General features: G+C 40.7%; 1 pseudogene across 1 annotated transcript; it reads left to right on the top strand.

Moving 5' to 3' along the window:
• Positions 1 to 1029: 1029 nt before the first annotated feature.
• On the top strand, positions 1030 to 13528 carry LOC311428538 (ubiquitin carboxyl-terminal hydrolase 42-like; annotated as a pseudogene). The gene is made up of 15 exons: positions 1030 to 1258; positions 2006 to 2206; positions 2799 to 2909; positions 3069 to 3171; positions 3376 to 3443; positions 3600 to 3670; positions 4202 to 4284; positions 5203 to 5314; positions 5692 to 5832; positions 6027 to 6127; positions 6591 to 6732; positions 7413 to 8121; positions 8494 to 8582; positions 9117 to 9271; positions 12972 to 13528. The product of its transcript is annotated as a ubiquitin carboxyl-terminal hydrolase 42-like (transcript).
• Positions 13529 to 20502: the final 6974 nt, after the last annotated feature.

Here is a 20502-nt window from a genome sequence, read left to right as displayed (position 1 = left end):
AGCGTGCAACTTTAGAAAGGAGAACGGAAAGAGCTGCTTTTTAGTCTAACTTTTCAGTTTTTCGTAGGAGTTTTAAATGTGGTAGGAGTAAAACACCAGAAGTACTGCTGCCAAAGTTATATTCAAACTCGTCTTTCTTGGAGAAGCAGAAGAAGCCCAGGGAGAAATGAATTTGCAAACATGCTCTTCATGCTCTCCTTTCCCAAGATTTCTCTGAGATATAGCCCATCCTCTGTGGGTTTTGAGGTATATGGTTCCCAGGAGTGAAAAGGAGGGCCAAACATCTCTCCTCTTGGATCTCAGCATGCCAGGGCTTTGGTGTACTGCCACTTACAGCTCCGCTTTTTCACCTGGAAAAAGCGACCGCATGATGTAGACTGAGGAGCCCTCACAGATTAACTTGCTATCACCAAGTGACGCCCATGAAAGGTGTATTTAAAAGCTAGGCTCATTCTAGAATCACAACAAACCCCTCATGACTGGTGCAGTAGACAGTGAGGTAGAGGGCGAGCCCTGGAAAGACAGAAGAAAAGTAGCAGTGAGTTCTGGGTACCTTTGTGCAGACGAAACAGAAAAACGCAGGCAGTGAAGTAATAGTGTTCCGTTACTAATGCCAGCAATAGATAATTGCAACAATTATCTATTAGATCATAGGTACTAATTAACAGATAATTGCGCAACTCCGGAAATCAATAAATAACTGATTCCCCTCAGAGAATGTCTTCTACATTTTTATATTAAAAAGACTCCAGAGTTGTAATGGATTAAAATCCTACGGAAGGGAAAGAAATGGCATCAGCCACTAGTTCTGCAGAAGCAAAAAGTAATACTGATAGAGTTTAGATGGAAATTTTCACTTTGTGTGTTTAGTTTGGGGATTCTTTTTAAATCATTCATACCAGCGATTTAGTTCTTAAGGCTGTTTCTTTGAGATTAAGTGACAGGACTTCTGTTGCTCTTTTCTTCTTGGAATGCTTCTTGATAGTCTTACATCAACCAGAACTTCTGTCTCTGTCGCAGATGTGAACAATGACCGTAGCTAAGAAGCCCAAATCTTCAAAGCCTAAAAAGCCCTCTTCAAGGCGGTCTGGCAAATCCAAGAAACCAAGTCCTAAAATACTGATGTCACGCACCGCCAACTGGGGCCGGATAGTGCCTGCAGAAGATTCAAGCCAAGTCTCTGTGGCCCAAGGACGTGGAGGTGCTATTTACTGTAGATCATCTGAAAAATCTAAGGCTTTTGCCCCAAGAGATCTAAGTAAGTGTGCGTTCTATCCTGCCTCCATTGTCTTCAAAGCAAAAGTAGAAAATGCAGTTCTTACTTGTTGCACTGCTAGAGAAGGGGACTACTGTGAAGAAAGACTTCAAAAGCGAATCCCCTAAGGCAACTGAAGTGACTGATGTTACAGAAATTAATTTTGATATATTTACAGTCAACAGAGAAATATGGGGAGCTTTTTGTAATGCACAGATTCCTCCATGTCTTTTCTGTTTTGCAGAGAAAAGTGTTTGATTGTTGCTATTCACAGCTTCCATTTTTCACAGGTTTTTTGAAGGATAACATTGCTCAGGAAAAAATCTGGTATCTGTAGGGGTACCGTCATTCCTAGTTCCTAGTTTTTACGTTTTTACCGTATAATTTCAAGTCTAAGTTTGTGGTTTAAGTTATAATAAGGAAAAAAACAGTAGTCGAGTTAATCAGGTTAAAGATTATAGATGGAGAGGAACTTGGCATTAGGTGCTACAAACAGAATGGCAGTTAGCCTTGCCTTAGAAAAATTAAAATGGTTGACTAAAGTTTTTTTTTTTTTTTTTTTTTTTTCCCCCAAAACATTGTGTTGACCAGCCAATTTGAATTTGGTGGTATTAAAGCTGTCTGCAATAAGTTTTTCTGGTTTGGATTGTAGCTAGCTCCTCTAGGTGCTCCTGCAGAATAGTATTTTTTTAAATACCTTTCTTAGAAACAAACAAACAAGATCTCTTTTTAAATTTAACTTTCTTGCAGTCGTTAATGATGGAATTGCTCCGCCACAGAGCCTTCTTTTTCCACCTGAGAAGATTTGTATGGATTGGCGAGAAACACAAAGTGTTGGAGTTGGCCTGTACAATCTTGGCAACACATGTTTTCTTAATGCTACTCTACAGTGTTTGACCTACACACCCCCACTTGCCAATTACATGCTTTCTCTTGAGCACAGCCAGTCATGTGAGTACTTTCTAACAGTATTTTGAATCTGTTGGATAGCTCTGAAGGTGAAAGAACAGCAGTGATTCTGTGAGATAAGCTTATTTGCCTGATTTTACCTGTAGCAGCTGGCTTTGAGCACTGTATTAGCAGTGGGCTCCGAATAGCATATGGAGTGCAATTAATGCACCATGTTTTATTTATTTAGTTATTTGTTTGTTTGTTTGTTTGTTTGTTTATTAAAGGATCATTTATTGCTTCATGGGAATAATGAAGTGCATTGGACAGTAATGCATTTAGTAGTAATTTTAGAGAGTAATACATTTTGCAGCCTGTGGAGTTCACATTCCTGTCAGCCTTTACAACTGCGACTTTGCAGTAGTCTTTTAGATTTCTCATCACAAAATGCATTTGAATACAGGCTTAGTGGATATTTTTCTTCTGTCAAGTTGTGTGAAATGAAATGTTACAAGACTGTTGGGACATTGGCATCTTGGGAGAATAGAATGTAGCAAGGAGAGTGGATATTGTATCTATAGTTTAAATTGTACTTAGATGTTTGTAGTTCTGGATATTTCGCTGGACTGGGATGCTTTGCTCTTTCACTCTTCAGGTCGTGAACAAGATTTTTGCATGATGTGCACGATGGAGACTCACATTAACCAGGCCCTGCGTTGCACTGTTGATGCCATCGAGCCTACGCATGTTATCAGTAATCTCAGTCGTAAGTGGCTTCAGATGTGTTTCTTTTCGATAGCTTGTAATCTTCAAATAATTATTTGATGTGTCTAAGTGGTTTTAACACTCCAATGAAGAGAGATTTTAGAAATACAAGAATGATTTCATTTTTAAATGAGGTCAATACTATCATCTTCTTATTTAGGAATAGGACAACATTTCCGTTTTGGCAGTCAAGAAGACGCACACGAGTTCTTGCGCTATACTGTTGATGCTATGCAGGAAGCGTGCTTGAACGGAAGCACCGAGTAAGCATAAACAAGTTCACTTTCATACATTCTCTAGCACCTTCTAGTCCTTTATTTACTCTCAGAAATGATCTCTAGCACCTTTTAGTGCCTTATTTACTATCAGCAACGCAAGTCTACATCATCCTTGGTTTTCATCAAACTCTTTGAAGAGTTAACTCTGTGCCTTAAATCTTCTGAGGTCTGATTATAATTTATTTCCAGATTGGACAGATCTTCTCAAGCTACCACCATCATTCATCAAATATTTGGAGGATTTCTAAGATCAAGAGGTACTTGAAAAAATATTCCTGTCCTTAGAACTGATCTGTGTCTTTTGTCAGTAGTAAAGCAGTCTGTAGTTTGTCTAAAGTAGTATCTGTCAACAACTTGAATTTGGACAGTTAGTCTCCTTCACATAATGTTAAGCATTTATATTTTGCTTCCAGTGAAGTGCTTGAATTGCAAAGCAGTTTCGGATACGTATGAGGCATTTCTTGATATCACTTTGGATATAAAGGTAAGATGTTTTCTAAATATAATTCATGATGTTTAAGTACATGCATAACTTTCTAAATTAAACTTGTTTAACTTAAAAAACCAAACCACATATAATGTTAAAACATAAGAGCTTGGTGGTGCTAAGGAAGTGGATTGGACTTTGTCCTTCTGTGGAACCCATGTAAATAGTCTCCACATTTGCATTGGGTTTAAGGGGAAGGAATTCTCTTTCTGCAAAAATGATAATGCTGTCCTACTTCTTTGTTGTTCTACCTCAATATACATCTAATTGTTAGACTGATGAATTTGTCCCCAGTATTGATGACAAAGCACACTATAGATGCTGTCTAGGCTACTGGAAAAGTATTTGTTCCAAAGTCAAATGCCTTCCAGGTGAGGTCAATGCTGAGCATGCTCTTTCTGCCTCCTTCTTCACAGTGCTCCTAGTAGATCGCTTGAGTATGTTAGTAAGATTCTCTTATAAACTACTAGTGTGTCTCTGGAATTTTGAATTACGGTGACTTTACGCTCTTCTTTCTCGCTGCTCTAGGCGGTTTCGTCTGTTACCAGAGCTCTGGAACTCTTTGTGAAACCTGAAGAGCTGGATGGAGAGAATTGCTATAAATGTAGCGAGTAAGATTTTGACGGATTAGGTCTTAATCCTAGATGTCAGTTTTCTATGTTGCATGACTCTGTTGGACTACCTCTAAACTTTGGATCTACTTACAAGTTTTGTGGAAGTTTATAAAAGACTTGGATTTTTGTTTCTTTGGAGGGGGGAAGTCTTGTTCATAGGCATTCCCTATGGGTTTGCAATTCTCTGGCTTGTATTTTGCCATCAGAATTCAAAAAGAGGTGCTTTTGTTCTTTCTATTTATTAGCTCTCGACAGTACTTTTCTTGATGTAAACTGCCCAGTTTCCGTTGTTCTCTGGGCTAGTGGCTAATTTTCACTGCTTACGCCGTAGGTCCTACCTTGGAGCGGGCAATGTGTCAAACTGAACTATTTTGTTTCAAAGGATGGCAGATGGGTTCAGTGTCTTTCCAGACAAGCTCAGTACATGAAGACTTCCTACTGTTAAATGTCTCCCTCCTGTAGAATGACCATGTGCTTCTGTTGTATTTTTGATGTTGATAGTCGACCTATGTTGGAGATTATTTGCAATTTCTAGTCCTGGGGACCAAGGCTCTCTCGTTCCGCTTTCAGTATTTGTATTTCCCTTGAAAGCTGAAAGAATGTATCCAGGATTGGAGTTCAAATAGCCACTTTTGTAGACCAAGAAATGGTACCTTGCCATCCAACCTGGTAATACCCTTTCGTGAGAGATTCCTGTTCCCGCTATGCTCTGAGTTGTTGGGAAAATTGACCTTCTTCTGTGTATTAACAAACCTGACACGCAGTGCATGGGTTTATGAAAAGAAAAAAGACCAACCTATTATGCAAGTAAATATCATTCAAATAGCATAGGCATGCGTGAGACATTAAAAGGAGTTTGTTTTGGGGGCGAAAAAAGAAGATGCCTTCAAACACTTCTCTCTGCTTGTTTTTAAGGTGTAAAAAGATGGTTCCTGCGTCCAAGAGATTTACCATACACCGTTCTTCCCAGGTTCTCACAATATCACTGAAAAGATTTGCAGATTTCACAGGTGGAAAGATCAACAAGGTATATTTACCACTGTAATGCAACTATATCATTGTGTAATGGGACATCCCCCAAAGCTGAAAGTTGTTAATATTTTCAGACAATAATTGTAGACTAACGACTATGGCTTATTCTTTCTCTTAATATCAATAAAGTTCCCGCTTGACAAGAAGCATATGCTTTCCTCTGAGAAGGCTGATTCATCAGGAAACAGTTCTCTGCAACTTCTAGTCTTAACCATTGTTTATGGGAAGACTTATTTGTAGTGAATCAAGAAATATATTCTAGAAATATATTCTAGAAATAAATTCTAGTCTGTGTTTTTTGGAAGTGTTTTTCTCTGGCTAGTCCACGAAGTACTCTGGGATAATTTTTCTATCTTCTTGGTGTCTCTTTAGGAGGTGAAATATCCGGAGTATTTGGACCTGAGAGCCTACATGTCGCAGTCAATGGGAGAACCACTGCTCTATGCCTTATATGCGGTGCTGGTACATCACGGTGTCAACTGTCACTCAGGACACTATATATGCTATGTAAAGGTAGAAGTCAACAGCATTTCTAACAGGGTAAAGGTTGTGCTGGCAAACCAATTAAAGCATGACTAGCAGCTACTGTTTCTAGGGAAAAAGATTTCATTATATTTTTATTTGACATGTGTGTATTTTGTTCCTATCCATGATTTCATTTGGAAAACGTGCAATTCACCTAAAGAAATCGTTGTCTTTATTTGCAGGCTGGTAATGGACTTTGGTATCAGATGAATGATGCTAAAGTAGTGCGTACTGACATTAAAAGAGTTCTTGGTCAGCAAGCTTACATACTTTTTTATATCAGGTAATAACAAATCTTAAAATGTGTTCAGAAGAGATTTACTTTCCCGTTATTGATATTTTTCTGTTTTGCAAGTGTTTTTCTTGCTATCCGGGGAGAAGATTATTATTTGTCTAATTCAGTTCTGTCTAACCTGAAATTCTCTGTGTCGTTTATTATCTTTTGTTGCTTGGCCTTAAACTGCAGCACTTGTGTAAATTGCTATCTATGTGTTATCTGTAGCTGGCTAATTTAGAGAAGGAGAGAAATGAAGGTCATCTGTGGTGTAAGAATGAATTATTGCTCTGCAAGTGATAGTCTTAGTAGGAAGACTGTTCTCTACTTTTCAGTCTGTAGTCTTGGCGAAGCCTTCTGTAGAGAAGGCTTCCATATCGTATGAGCTGTTCCTCTAAAATGATAGGATGGGATTTAATCCAAGAGTAGGCTGAAAGAAAAACTAAACTACGATCACTGCTCTTTTCTGAAGGCGCTATGATTTGACACTTGGAGAACGTGCGTTTTACTTGCCAGCACCATCTTATCCCTGTTCATTCCCTCCTGGTCAGCAGGGGGCTAATAGTAAGCAGGCTGGATTTCTGGGACCACGACTTCTTCCTCATATGATTAAGGTAATTCAGGGAAGTGGGAGGGCAGATAACGGCACCAAACTGCTAGTGGGTTTGGGGTTTGGTGTGGGGTTTTTGGTTTGGTTTTCGGCATCTTAGTTTTGTTTTCCTTCCCACGCTGCAGCTTTCTTCACAGCCCTCATGCTACAGCCAGAGTCACTCAAACAGTGGTTACTGCTAAATTGTGCAGCCATGCGACTCCATTACTTTATACCTCCAAGACAGCTTTCTAAAGCACAGAGAGCTACCCTCTTTGACAATTTAAGCAGAGTGTACTAATCCTCAAATCATTTAAAAGAGGACTTGTTTTTCCTATCCTCGTCACTTTAGCTAAGACAGGGAAAACTAATTGTCTTATTCCTGAGCACCAGAACAATTATTTCAGGCTTTTCAGGGTATGTTTAAAGGGGAAAATAAATATATTTGGGAATAGCAGCAGGTAATGTTAAGTTGCTTGGCTGGTTTTCAAAGATGATGTTAATTTGATACCAATCTGCAGTAAACCAAAAGCAGGAATTGAATACGCTTATTGGACTTGCATTTATCCTTAAAGGGCAGTGTGTTTTTCTTTTTAGGTGTTAAGACCATTTGTAGAAACACTCAGTAGGAGAGTTTTGTGTTTCAAAATGTTACATGCAGTGTTTGCGTTAATCCATCTTGCAATTTCTTCTTTTTAAATACAGAATTCAAGCCGTTTAAATGGAAATGGATCCATAAAAGAGGACGCAAAGACCACTGGTGTCACCCTAAAAAGGCCATCTTCAGCACCACCAATGGCCTGTGTTCAAAACCAGGCAATTACCAGGCCTTCAATGACTGATACGTCAAGAAAACAGAAGATCACCATCAGTATTCACAATAAATTGCCTGCTCGTCAGACTGTGTCACAGCCTGACTGTCTTAGCAGTGCTGTGGAGGATGAAGATCTCTACCAGGCTGTTCCTTCATCCACAATTACAAATTCGGTAATGCAAATGAAGCAAATGCAAACAAACAAAAAAGTTTCTGATGAAATTTTTGTGGAGCCAACAGTGAATGAAAATCCTAAACTCAGCTCTGATAACACAGTCCCTTATGGTGCAGAATCTTCAGGAAAATCTGAGGAGGAGTCAAAGGGCTTATTTCAAAGGAATTGCAATGCAATGTCCTCTAATGGAATTTTGGTTGGAAAGGTAGTCCGTACATTGCAGCATTCCAACTCTTCCTGTCAGAATGCTGACAAAGGAAGATCCCAGCATGAGCTGCCAAAAACAGATTCACTAAATGGTGCTATTAGGTTAGTTAATGAATCTAAAAAAAAACGGACTGAAACTTGATGATTCCACTTGCCGAGTTGAACCTGTTAAACCTTCTGAGATGTTCTTTTCTAAAACAAATGGATTGCTTGAAACATAGATTTGCTCCATCGAGAATTTCTCACCTACGATGTATCCGGAAGTGTTTATTGTGTTCCTAATTCAGGTGAAATACTGAGAAAACACAGCACAAATGTGATCGCAAGACTTTGTCGTATTATCCCATTAGAATTTGCAGACCTGAGCTTACATTAGAACTTGTCAACTTAAGCTCAGCTGAGATAAAAATTCCTAATTTCATAAAGTAGATTTTGGGGGGTGAGTTGGGGTTATCTTTGAAGTGTAGATAATGCATACAACTCACAGCGGTCTTGCTTACCATTTAATGGAGACATTCTGACAAGACTAGTCCTCAGTACTACTACAAATAGTATTTTTTTGTCTGCTGACTTGTGCGTTTTAATTGCAGATGCCTGGAGCTATGCCTTCAGTCAATCGAGAAGTCATCACGGAGTCCCTCACAGCCAGCCAGCTGAACAGCTTGTCAGAGGAAATGAGGTAAAATGAGCACAGTCTTATTAAGAAAAGACTTTATGGAAGTTCGTTACAGTTTTATCTGTCTACTAATAGTACTTAATGGAAGGATTTAAATTAGTACAATTCCATACTGTGTGTCCAGTGTCACGAACAGAACTAATGATCAGCACTGAGCATATCACTCTGATGCAGGTTGGTGCCTCAAGGAGAACTTGTGTTCCTTTATAGAATGTTTTTCCGTTTTTCTCCACTGTCTGGAGAAACATTGGCTGTTCCCCGCTCGCCCCTATGCCTTTTTTCTCAGAGCAGCAGGTGGAAGGAGACAGATGCGTTTGCTTTTTTAGTGCAATGGCTTCAGAAGCAAGAGGGGAAAAAGCACTTTCTCTGGGAGCTGAAGAAGGTGTCCTAATCACAGGAGAGGTTTCTAAATGGCATATCTTTGCGAGCGTTCCTGTAGTCCGGAGGTTTTTGTTTGTTTGTTTGCCTTTGGAAGGTTTTACTCTTAATATTCACGTCCTTCAGCAGAAGTGAGAAATGGGTTTTTATTTTATGCAGTGTTGCGGAACCTCTGAAATCTCCTGGGAATGATGAATACCTCGCCCAGTACCAATGTGATGACCGTGGAGACAAGAAGAAACCAAGAAGATCAAAAGAACGTGACCTCATTTCAAAAGAAACCGTTTTGTACGGCAAAGAGTCTTGTGAGCCTGGTGAGAAATTGCGGCAAACTTCCTCTCTCAAGTGTGACACTGAATGTAGCTCTAAAAACCTTTCCTCCTTAGCTATTGCAGATAGACGCCAAGATACAAAGGACAAGACTAAAACCACTGAGAAAGAGCATTACCGAAGCAAGAGGGAACATGCTCCTAGTGAAGAGAAGGAGAGTCAAAAAGCAGATCCTTCCAGCAAGAGGAGGTGTTCTCAGAGCGTGGAATTTGTTGAGCAAAAGAGTCACAAGCAGGAGTACTGGGAGGGAAGCAGGTACAGATCTTTCCCTCGTGAAAGAAACAGCCCTGAGAATGGCAGAAGAGCAGTCAAATATTCAAAGTACAGATCTGGCAGTGGAGGAAGATCAGAACAAGGTAGCAATAGGTACTACCGATCCAAAGGGGAAAGAAGTTGGAGCAGAGAAAGATACTATCGAGACGAAGCACGGAGATGGGAAAGATGTAGCTATTACAATGATTACTATTCACCTCATGCGACAGGAGACAGTAGAGAGAGAAAGTTCTCTCACGGCGATGCAGCCTTTGACAGATCGACTGCAACTTACTACAGCAGGTCACATAAGCATTATCATTACAAAAGCAGATGGCCTCACGGTTCCCTCTTGAGAGAGGAAGATGTACGTCGCTTTAGCACACCCCGAGCAGACTTGCATCGTTGCTCGGTACCTCAGCAACATTCCGGAAGACATTCTCGTGAAAGACATGCGCTTCCACCTGTGTCAGCTCATTTGGAGAACTGTCGCCAGAAAAATGAAACAAAAGGAAACAGAAAAAGAAAATATACCCGTGCAGAAGGTAGTGAAAGTGAAATAGAAAGGAAAGACAGAAAGATAGAAAAGGAGCTTTTAGGTGGTGAAAAAAATGCAAAAATATCACAAGTTCTGGAAGAAAAAGAAGTCTAAGGATAAACATGGAGAGAAGGATTCCAAGTAAGCAAGGATTCCAGCATACTCCGCATTTTTTATCCTAATTCTTTTCTGGGTGCTTCTCATGTCTTCCTTTTTTTTTTTTTTTTTTTTTTTTTTCCTGGTAGTTTCTAAGTTATTTAGATAGCATCAGCTGGCTGGGGATCATGTTGTTAGGTTGATCAGTGAAGATAGGAAAGCTCTTGCTGAATTGTGTCAGAGCACTAGCTTTGGACCACATAGTTCGAATCACATCCGTACACCATTCCAGATTAGGTTAAAAGATTTTTTCTGCTTGCACGTATTCCAGAGCTAGCCATTGTTAATGATCTGTGTACAAACCAGGACCTATGGTCCTTCAATCTGATGGCTTAAGTTTGCTGCATCTAAAGTAAGTTGCGTGTGCACAAAGCACCCCAAAATAGCTGGCATGCTGCAAATCATCACCTGTGGTAAAATAAATCAAGTTTCATATAGGCAACAAGTGCCACATCTTTTTTTCCCTTTTTAACTTGCATGTTTCTTTCAGACTTCATGATCTGTGTTTCTGTGCGCTTCACTTTGACAATGCCAATCGCAAGCGTAAGAAAAAGAAGAAAAAGGAGAAGAAAAAGAAGAAAAAGGAGAAACACCAGGAAAGCGAAAGGCTCCTTGGAACACTTAGATCCTCGTTTCCAGAAGATAACGCGGGAGAAGAAGGAAGAATCCCATCCTCCAGATGGCTCTTCATGTCAGTAATGCAGAAGTGAGAGCAGTAAACAACCTTACAAGGAAGGGAAGACTTCCAGTGCAGGCGAAAGCAAGAAATACAGCTCCATCACATCCAACAACTATACTAAAGGTAAGCGGCCGCAGCGTGTTTGAGGAATTCCTTTTATATTAATCTCGAGATTATTTCAAACAGTCTTGAAGTGCTTGATGACTTAACAGTCTGCAGATTTATTATCAAATCAAAAAAACCCCCGACTTGGTAGACTATTTTTTTCCCAGTTTTGAATGACCACTAGGAAAGAAGGCCTGAAATAAAGAGGTTAAAGGCAAATGGTTTTCATCTGGTTTGATGATGAAGTGGCAAACAAGAGGAAGAGTTGCAAGCTCCCTTCTTAAATTCAGTCCAGCCAAGTAGGAAAAGTAAATGTGGACAGCTGTATCTTGGCAAAGAAGATAGTAGGGAGCAAGGAGGTTTAGCAGTCAAGATGGAAGGTGATGCCATGAGGCTTACAGGCTAGTAATGTTCTAATGAATCGCAGCCTTCCTAAAAAAAAACCTGCCTGAATAATTCATGTGAATAACATACTACCTTCAGCTATTTCAGCTTCTTGCTGTACAGCTGAATGCCTTTTACGTAATGTTTGGAGAAGTAAAATCTTGGAAGAGGTTTTCATATCTTTTGCCCAGTTTGGATGATGAAGTAAATTGCCAGAGTCAGTAGATTCTGGCACTGACAAGTTTCTTCAAGCTTAAGAGCGAGTGCAATTGTTTCCAAGCATTTTTCTTTTCTGAGACAGGGAGCACCAGAAGTTGTCATCTTAAAATACGACATGGAGGGGAGGCTGGTTGTTCACACATTCTTGCCAACATTCATGCAATCTGTCCCATTATCAAGAACAAAATTAGGGACTGAACGGAGGTCTTTCAATTTCCAGTGTTGCAAAAATGGACTTTTTACGATACTAATGACAAAAGAATCCTGAGTGTACTGGACTGGAAGTATCTCTTCTAGCTGAAAAATCAGGAAGAGCACAGAAGAAAATGCCTCTGCTCTACTGCTCTTCGGGCTTCAGTGAATTCTCTGGCCAGCAGATGGCGAACTCGTTCTTTCTAAACCAGTCCAAAGTAGAGGAAGAAAGTAAACGTCTTGCATGCATTACACAAGCGCGGGGCATGGGGATCCCTGGGCTATATACGTGAAAGAGATGTTCGTTGATAAATACAGCAGTACCCACCCCACTTGGATACACTACTTGCAAGGTAAGCAGGATAGGAGGGCTGTGCAAAGCAATTCTGTTAAATTGAGGAATTCAAGTATTTCGTCAAGCCTAAAGATACTAATTAGTTTCCTTTTGGGGAAGGTCAGTCTTTCAAAGCAAAGAAAAAATGTCTCTTAAGCAGGATTTTCTGAATGGTGGAATCTAATCTGAAAAACGACCACTTCCACATGTTAATTATTTGCTAGTTTATTATTTTTAATTTTCTACTGTATTGAAGCTCTCAAAGAAGCTAGGGACAGACTAGGAGCAACGGAGGACTTGTTAGAGTGCCTTTTCAACCGGAATCATGTTCCTTTGAATAAATGAACAAGGATAGCTAGTGACAATTTGTGATTTAAGGAAATTGCAGATACGTGAGAGAAAGAGCAGCATTAAAGCAGTTAAATTCCTGCATTCCTAAGTGTTCTCTCTAGCAAGTTTCTGAACGCTTCTGTTCTGTGGCTAGGATTTGGTCAGCTTTGATCACTAGTAAACCAAGGATGCCGTCCAGTCAAACCTTCAAATGACTGTAACTTACCTAAGGGCAACCATTTGCTATCAAAGCAGGTAGCTTTGTCCTACTATTCTGTACAGCTCACCAATTTTAGCATAGAATTCAAATGTAGTCCGTTTAATGGGAGGGCTTTGGAAGCCGCCTTCTCCAGTCAGTTCAGCCCTGTAGTCAGAGAGCAGATCAATCCGTGTACAGGGTTGTGACTTCTCTCTTTGGAAAGAAAACCAGTGAGCCAGACAGTTCCATGTAGACTATCACAGCAGGGAATGACATTTCTTCCCTTTGTCTTTCAGATGCAGAGCTTACTGCTGGAAGCCTTCAATACTCAGACTAAACCTACCATCAAATCCGACAACCTTTTTACCATCGAAACGCAACAACTTCTTACCGTCAAACCCAACAACGTCTTATGACTTCTTACCATCAAAAACCCAACAACTTCTTACAATTTCTTACCGTCAATCCCAACGTCTTCTTACCGTCAAAACCGACTGCCTTTTACAGTCAAAACTGACTGCCTTTTACCTTCACAACCGACGATGCAACCTCATCATGTTATAAATGAAGTCTCAACTCCCTCTGAATTTAGTAACATAAAAGAATATTTATAAAAGGCAAGTAAACAGCGCTGGGTGCGTGGGGAGTCTATGCTCTACCACCATGCGCACCCAACTGTCAAACTTTCCAAATATATAGAGGACATTGCTGTTACATATTTACAAGAAACCCAAGTACGCCTATACATATGGATATCCTATCCCCGCTTCATATTAGAATTCTCTTTGTGGCGGTCCTTGTGGGTGAAAGGCTCACGGTTTCCCCATCACCATTAGCAACCTTTTGTTCCAGACTGCAGGAGCGGCTTCGACTGTCTCCCTCTTCTTCTGCACATGCTCTGCGCACCACAAGGTTCCCAAAAGCAACAAAACGGGATTGCTTTTCCCGCGTTTCATTAACCCTTGAAACCACACTAATAATATTATTATCATATAACATAAAACAATAAATGTTAACAGTTCTAACCAGCAACCCCCCCAGCAACTTCCGTGCCTTGTGCCTTAACAGAGGGGAAAACAAGCAACCCCAGACAGCAGGGCGTTGCCTCAATCCCCCTTCTTTATTTCCTCTAACCTCTTTACATTCCTGATGACCTCACCGTTAAGAGTCTGATGTTATCATCAACCAGGAGGCTTTCCGACCCCCATTGCCACATTCCCAAATCTCTCCCTTCTTTATTAATATCAGCCATTTTTCTGACACAAATTACCACTCCATATATAACAATCCCTCCTCTTCTTTTGAATGTCATTAATTCGTGTCCTGGCTTTGAATTTGGCCAAGGCCAATTGAACCATAAAAGAATGCTTTCACAATATTCTCTGTAAGATTTATAAACAAGTTTTTAGCAATGGTTGGAATCCCATAGTTAGCTCGTGTTTCAATTTCATGATTCCGCAGGGTGTATAATAATTGTACTTTTCCCAGTTAACCCTCCTTCATTATTAGCTCTTACCTCTATCCGCCATTGATAGGGGACCTCTTTCAGCTTGTAACTGGTTATCTTATTGCTTTCATTACATCGAGCATACTCTGGTTTCCATAGCATAGGTTTAACAGGCATAGTAGTGTTTGTTCCTGAATTCTTCCCCTCCGGGTGTTAACAATACATTCACTACAATTCTGAGACCAATAACATGTAATTAGGAGAGGTCCGGTAAAGGCCATGTTACCCGGTGGTTATTACCCTAAGGGGTTGCAGCCCTTGGTAAACCTTCTTGAGCCACAGTACTGGTCCCTTCTCCGGTCTTGCCCTCTCCCTGATGCTTCTTAGGAAATGGTCCAGACTTACACACGCAATAGTTCTTCTATTTGCGTTCAACTTTTCCACGAGTTAGTGGGGGCTCGATTCAAAGCAGATAACCAATCATCTAGGTAAATTTTCCCACCTATTATTTTAAATTTTTCAGGTAATTCAAGATGTTGTGGGTATCTCTACTGGAGGTGGCACTCCCCCTATGGGATTTTGGGGTCCCCCAATCCTTCTATTAGGGCCTTTATATGAGTTTCCAATGATGGCTAATATTCTAATCAGTACAAGATTTAATATACATACAATTAGCATCCAAAGGGTAGCTATGCCCTGATATGCTTCAAGTTCTTTTAAGCTTAACTTTCGGATCTCCAGAAGTAGACTCAACCTTCCAGGTTCCTGTTACGGGTCCCTTTACTCGTGATGCATGTGTTCACCCCTTTTCCACCGTTCTTCTAGCCGTCTCTTTCGTAGTTCAGTAAAGTCCACCTGTATTCTCTCAAATGGTCGATATGCAATTCGTCTTCCTCCAGCAGGTGCTTGCCTAATCACCTTCTTATTCACCTTTTGACATGTTAAGCATCCTTGGACGGTTTGTTTGGCTATCTCATATATTCCTACAGACCCATAAAATTTTAGAAATTGATCACTCAATGCTTTTGTTCCCCAGTGGGTTTGTAGGTGTAGCTGTAAAAGTAGACACCTAGTTTGTTCCTTTGGCAGTATTTCTCTTCCATCAGGCAGAATCCATTTTCCTTCTTTCAGTTCTGCTCCTATGGTCTTTATAATTTTTATTTCTGCTTCTGTATACTTTTTCTCTTGTGTCCCTTTTCCGTTATCCGTTTCTTGTAGGGTGAGGACTACATCATGCTTCCTAAGAGCTGCTTCCCTAGCTTCTCTATCCACTAGGTTATTCCCTCTTATGTGGAAGGCAGTTCCCTTTTGATGTCCTCTGACATGTACCACAGCAATCTCCCTAGGTCCTCTCAGTGCCTGCAATATTTGAGTAACTAAAGTTTGGTGAATCAGCCCTTTTCCCTGTGTGCCTATGAGTCCCCTTTCTTCCCAAATTTTCCCAAATGGGTGGACTATTCTATAAGCATATTTAGAGTCTGTATAAATAGTGCCACTTTTTCCTTTCAATAGTTCTAGGGCTCGTAATAATGCATAAAGTTCACATGCTTGAGCGGACCAGGCAGCGCTGAGTGGTCCTGACTCTATTAGGACCATATCCCCATTTACGATGGCATACCCTGATCTTCTTTTTCCATCTACTACTTTGGATGATCCATCAATAAATAATTTTTCCCCTGTTTCTAATTCTGTCTCCTCGAGATCGGGTCGGATTTTGGTTTGCAATTCAATCACTTCCACGCAGTTATGTTGTAGTTCTGTTAGGGGTTCCCCATATCGAAATTGTGCAGGGCTCTGTGCAGCAGCTATTTTTCATTCTAAATCAGGGGAGTCGATCAGGATGGCCTCATCCTTCAGCATCCTACTATCAGTTAACCATTTTTCAGCCTTCTGCTGGAGTACTCCCCTAACATTATGTGGAGTATATATCTTCAGAGGTGCCCTACAAGTGACTTTTCTAGCTTCCTCAATCAGTAAGGCAGTAGCCACAATAGCCTGGAAGCACACTGGCCACCCCCTCCTCACAGGGTCTAATAGTCTGGAACAATATCCCACAGGTTTCTTGATTCCTGCCCATTCTTGACTTAGCTGTAATTGCAACTAACATATGCAGTTTGGTTAGAAACATTTACAAATAAATAAAAGGGTCTTTGTAAATCTGGGAGGCTCAGCACTGGCGCTTCTGTTAACGTTTTCTTGATCAACCTCAACTTTTCCTCATCTTCCTCGTTCCACTTAATTTTTTCTCCAGTCAATTTTTCATATAAAAACTTTGCCTTTTCACTAAACCCTTCAATCCAGGGTCTACAATATCCCAAGAGCCCGAGCAGTTGCCTCACTTCCTTCTTCGTTTTGGGTGATGATAGGGCTAAAATCCCAGATACCCTGTCAGCATCCGATTTTTTCTTTCCTTGGCTAAGCCCATGTCCTAAGTACCTTACTTCTTTTTCCACGAATTGTAATTTAGATTTTGAGACCTTCAACCCTTTTTCCCTAAGAAATTAAGTAATTCGATAGTGGTTCTCCGTGTCTCTTTTTCAGTCTCCCCAACTATTAATAGGTCATCCACATATTGCAACAATTTCACTTCCCCCTTTACCTCAAAAAGTTGTAATAATTTTTCTGAGGTTTGGCCAAATAACTTTGGGTATTCAGTAAATCCCTGAGGAAGTACAGTCCATCTAAGCTGTTGTCGCCTTCCTGTTTCAGGGTCTTCCCATTCAAAGGCGAAGTAATTCCAAGACCCTTCACTTAATGGGCAGGCCCAGAAAGCATCCTTCAAATCTATTACACTATACCATTTATGCAGAGGTGTTAGGTGGTTTAATAAAGTATATGGGTTAGCCGCCACTGGAAATTTGGTTATGGTTCGCTGATTCACAGCCCTAAGATCCTGAACCAACCTGTATGATCCATCAGCCTTTTTTACTGGCAAAATGGGGGTATTATGTGGGGACATACATGGTTCCAGCATCCCCTTTTGGAGCAACCTGTCTATAACTGGTGTTATAAATGGCTAAATCCCCAAATAGGATTATAATCAACGTTTACAATTTATTAAAGGAATAGAAGTAAGCAAACAGTGCTGGGTGTGCCAGGAGTCTCCGCTCCACCTAGACGCACACCCGTTACATCAAGATGATGATTTTTTTTTGCTCCTAGACTAATACATATTCATTACTACTTCTAAAAAAAGCAGGGTTATTATAATTAGTTCCAGAATCTGAACCCCCCTACTGGAGCATGCGTATCAGTCTCTGGTGGTCCTTCTGGGGGTCTCTGGGGGTCTCCCATACTGAAGGCTCATAGTCTTCCTCTCAGGCTTTTTTTCTTGTCCTTCTTCTTTGTACTTCTTGGGTGCATGTCAAAAGCTTGCACAGCGTTCCCTGCAAGCTTTGTCTTGTAGCCGTCCTTCAGCTTTTCCCTTCTCCTTCATCTCCTGGCCAGATATCAGGGGCTTGCATAGTGTCCCATGCAAAAGTCGTAATAGTTAGCAGTTGTTCTGAAACCCCCGGATATCAGAGACTTCAAGGAAAAAACTTACGAATACATTTTCCTTCAAGCTCTCTATTGACAAGAATTGTTCAAACATTCCTCACACTGGTTTGAGTCCTCTTTTCCCCTCCAGTGGGATAGGATATTACCTAATCCTTATTGGCTGTTGTGGATCCACTATTTCTACTACCAAGGGTTCCATATCTAATTTTTCTGAATCTCCCTCTTGGTACCATACCTGTGGGTCTATTTCTCCCTCATCTTCTTGGGTTAGGGTATATAGCTGAATTTTAAATTCTCCCCCCTGGCTCTTGATTTCCAACCCTAATCTTATTATTAAGTCCCTTCCTAATAGATTGTGCTCAGCCTCAGGCACCAGCAATAGGTCATTGAGACATAGTTTCTTTTCTGATTCTATTTCTATATTTTCCAATATAGGAACCTTAAAGGGCTCCTAATACCATGGTATTCCCCTTTCCTTCCTTAACCCCTTTTGGTAATTTTCTCATAGGTGATTTCTCTGCTCCAGTATCTACCAAAAAATACACCTCTTCCCTCTGGGGACCTATTAATAATTTTATCAAGGGCTCATTCGATGTTCGGGTCCCCAAAAGATATAGCCCCTGACACCCCTAGTCTTCCTTCAACATTTCTTCATCCTGTTTCTTTTTTCTACAGTTCCTCTGAAGATGCCCCTTTTTGCCACAATAGTAACAGATAAGGATTCTATCTTGTCCATTCCATTTATCCATGGGTTCTCTTTCACCCTGTTTTTCTCCTGATCCTTTCCTGCTTTCCTGTCCACTTTGTTTTTGACTTTCCCTTATTGCTGCCACAAAAACTTGCTTTTGCCTTCTGTTTTTCCCCATCTCTCCTCACATAGACCTTTTGTGCTTCCCTCAATAATTCTTCTAATCCTTTTTCATGCCAATCGTCAAGTTTCTCCAATTTCTTTCGGATGTCTTCCCAGGATTTTGCTACCAACTGGGTTCTCAACAGTGCCCCTCCTGCAGGGGAATCAGGATCTATCCCCAAGTACATCTGAAGGCTTTTTCTTAGCCTGTCTAACCCTTCAGTTGGAGATTCGTCTCTGCACTGACACTTGTTAAAAGCTTTATTTATATTTTGTCCCCTTGGAACCGATTCCTTTATCTCTTGTATCATTATGGTCCTAAGATCCCTCATATTTTGCCTCCCCTGAGCAGCCTGATGATCCCACTTAGGGTTGGTATTTGGCCATTTCACATCCCCTGGAGGACCTCCCTGATTTTGTCTTTCCCACAGTCTCATTCCTGCTTGCCTGATCATTCCTCTTTCTTCTATAGTGAAGAGGATTCCTAATATGGACTGCATTTCTTCCCAGGTATACGTGTTTGGACCTAGGAACTGGTCCAATTTTTCGGCAACTCCTAAAGGGTCATCTAAAAGGTTTCCCGTTTCCTTCTTAAAATTTCTTACATCTGACGTGTTCAAAGGAACCACTACAAACCCTATTTCCCCCTGGTGCCCCCCAAGGGGTACCTTCCTCAAAGGTGATTCAAAGATTGAAGCCGAAATTCCTTGAAGTGGTATATTCTTTATTGCAGCGCTGGATGCACGGGGGATCTCTCCACCTATCATGCATACCCAAAGCGGAAAGCAGTCTTGAATTTATACAATCAATCTATTAATGTTCTACAAGCGCCTATACATATTCATCACCTATCCCCACCTTCCCTCGTTTCTCATGCTAATTAGCTTTTTGGCACCTTGCACCTGTGTATAGCCTCCCAAGAATTGCAGGCAGGGGTCTTTGGGATGTGGGCAGTGGTCTTTGGGAGGAAGAGCCCGAGTCCTCCTCACAGTGTACTTTTCACCATTGATCATAATTCTGCTGGGTTGGCATGTTTCTGAATTGCAAGAGCTGGCTTTTGCTGATTCTTCTGTTTGTTGTATCTTTATCATGAATTCCAATGTTCTGTTTTGAGATTTATAGTCCTTACATCTGTTTCTCTGTCTGTCTGCCGCTTCCTTATCGGGGGATTGTCCTTGCCTCCCCAATGTCTATTGCCCTTGCCTCCCCAATGTCTCCTTAATCAATCCCCCCTTTTCTTTTCCCATGCAAATTCTTTTGCATCAGATTTATTATTCGCAGTAACACAACAAAGCAGGCATCTAAACAACATGTACACAAATATTCCTAACACCACTAGCGCAATTAGAGCAATGAAAACTTGTTTCAACCATTGGAAATTGGGCAACCAGGAGGTTAACTTATTCCATATTTCACTAAAATTCCATGAAAGATCATCTTTACTGATTTCATGTATGATCTTTGTTTGCTTCCCTATTTCTTCCAGGTCAGCAGAGATTCTTCCGCTCTGATCTACATACAGACAACAACTTGTGTTTATTACTGTACAGACTCCCCTTTGAACAGCCAATAACAAGTCTAGGGCCATCCGATTTTGTAATGCTACCTGTGATAAGCTAGATATCTCTTCTTGTTGAGCCTTTATAGCATCCGGAGTTTTGTTTTCTAACTTCTCTATAATTGCAGAAATATTAACTATTGCCTTTTCCAATTCACTCACTCCTAACCATGGGATAAACCATCGAACAAAACTATGAAAAGCGGTGGGTCTCTCTATCAACGGATTGTTAATTTGTCGTCTGATTCTCCTGATATGATCACTCAAGTAACCATCATATTGGGGACTGCTGCTCCAAGAGTGCAAGTTCCCTTCCAATTCTCGGGCAAGACCTTATGGGCTGTATCATTGCATAGCCAATACCACCCTTTTCCTTCTGGAACCGGCCAGCTGGTTGAATTTGCCCAACCGCTAGTCGTACTAATATCAATTGTTCGATCACAAGATGTCTGATTTCCCACAGAAGTAGTATTC

Source organism: Aythya ferina (assembly GCF_964211825.1).
Source record: "Aythya ferina genome assembly, contig: HAP1_SCAFFOLD_91, whole genome shotgun sequence".
Lineage (NCBI taxonomy): Eukaryota > Metazoa > Chordata > Aves > Anseriformes > Anatidae > Aythya > Aythya ferina.
The sequence above is the reverse complement of the archived record's forward strand: the minus strand, read 5'-3'. Positions and strand labels throughout refer to the sequence as shown.